Source organism: Penaeus monodon, chromosome 33, assembly GCF_015228065.2.
Source record: "Penaeus monodon isolate SGIC_2016 chromosome 33, NSTDA_Pmon_1, whole genome shotgun sequence".
In the NCBI taxonomy this organism is placed as follows: domain Eukaryota; kingdom Metazoa; phylum Arthropoda; class Malacostraca; order Decapoda; family Penaeidae; genus Penaeus; species Penaeus monodon.
This window is the reverse complement of record NC_051418.1, coordinates 24,121,383-24,122,683: the sequence shown is the minus strand read 5'-3', so window position 1 is coordinate 24,122,683 and position 1,301 is coordinate 24,121,383. Positions and strand designations below refer to the sequence as shown.

The 1,301-nt window shown below is 46.7% G+C and overlaps 1 pseudogene; it reads left to right on the top strand.

The window, feature by feature from the left end:
- LOC119594174 overlaps nt 1–861 on the top strand; it is a 1,541-nt pseudogene extending 680 nt beyond the window's left edge.
- Nucleotides 862–1,301: the final 440 nt, after the last annotated feature.

Here is a 1,301-nt window from a genome sequence, read left to right as displayed (position 1 = left end):
CACATCAGCCCCTGTGTTCAGGCCCCTCCCCGCCCCCGCCCCTCGTCGCCCGGAGCCCCAACCCGCCCCTAGCCGCCCTCCTCCACCCCGTCGCCAGAACATCCCCCTCGCCAGCATCGACAGGGACTTCAGCCTCCAGCCCGACGAAACCCCCCGCGGCCGCAAGGAGCCCGAGGTGAAGATCCTGAGGTCGTGGTCCCACCAGAACGCCGACGGCACCTTCTCCTGGGGATACATCAACACCGACGGCTCCTTCAAGAACGAGACCCGCGGCCTGGACTGCGTCGTGAACGGAGTCTACGGCTACATCGACCAGGAGACGGGCGAGCAGCTGTCCTTCCCCTACACGTCCGGCAACCCCTGCGACCCTGACGCCCCCGACTACTACGACTACGACATCCAGGGCTCCCCCATCGGCGACGTAGGTGAGCCAATCATCCGCGGCCCCGTCGGACGCCCTCGCCAAGGGTGATCGGAGCGCCCACGCAGCAGTGGGCGAAGGACGCGCCCTAGCGAGGCCCGCCCTATATCCAGACCCCATGGTCTTTAAGCCTTAAATGTATACGTTTATTCCAAATGTATACGGCCCTCCTTTCCCTATTTCTCAAACTGCCATAATTCTAATCCAAAATCTATCTATTGTTTCACGCATGGAAGTATTACCATATTTATAAACTATATGGATATGCAAGGAAATTTATATGTACATACCGATCTTTTCATTTGATCCGTTCTCTTCAGACGTGCACGTTACCACCGCAAATGTGCTCTGATTACTGTATAAACGTATTAGTATAGATTTATGAACTGATATACTATCGGTTTTTCCGTGTAATCTTTATTAAAAAACAAAAAAATAAATGCATGTGTTCCTGCTTAGCCTTATATCACAAGGAAATTAAATACCATCCTTTTTATATACAATGATCACACTATAATTTTGAAAACATGAAGGGAAGTAAAAAAAAAAAAAAACAGATCCCAGAGATTTGAATATATATAAGATATAATTTACAGTATTTTGTCGACATCGGAAATTAACACAAAACACATACAGTTATACAGTTATAATATAAACACGTGATATTAAACCCGCTCTGGATAAAACCTTGAGACTGACTCATGCCACGGATAACGTGGATAACAGTGATAAGAGTTAAAATAACACGATAATGGGAGAGGTTAAGAAAAACAGCATAATAATAACAATGATAAAAGTTACAAAAACATAGTGATAAGAACGAGAAAAGTTATAAAAAGACTGGGATGGCAATGGCACGGCTTAGAAAGAAAGCATTTAG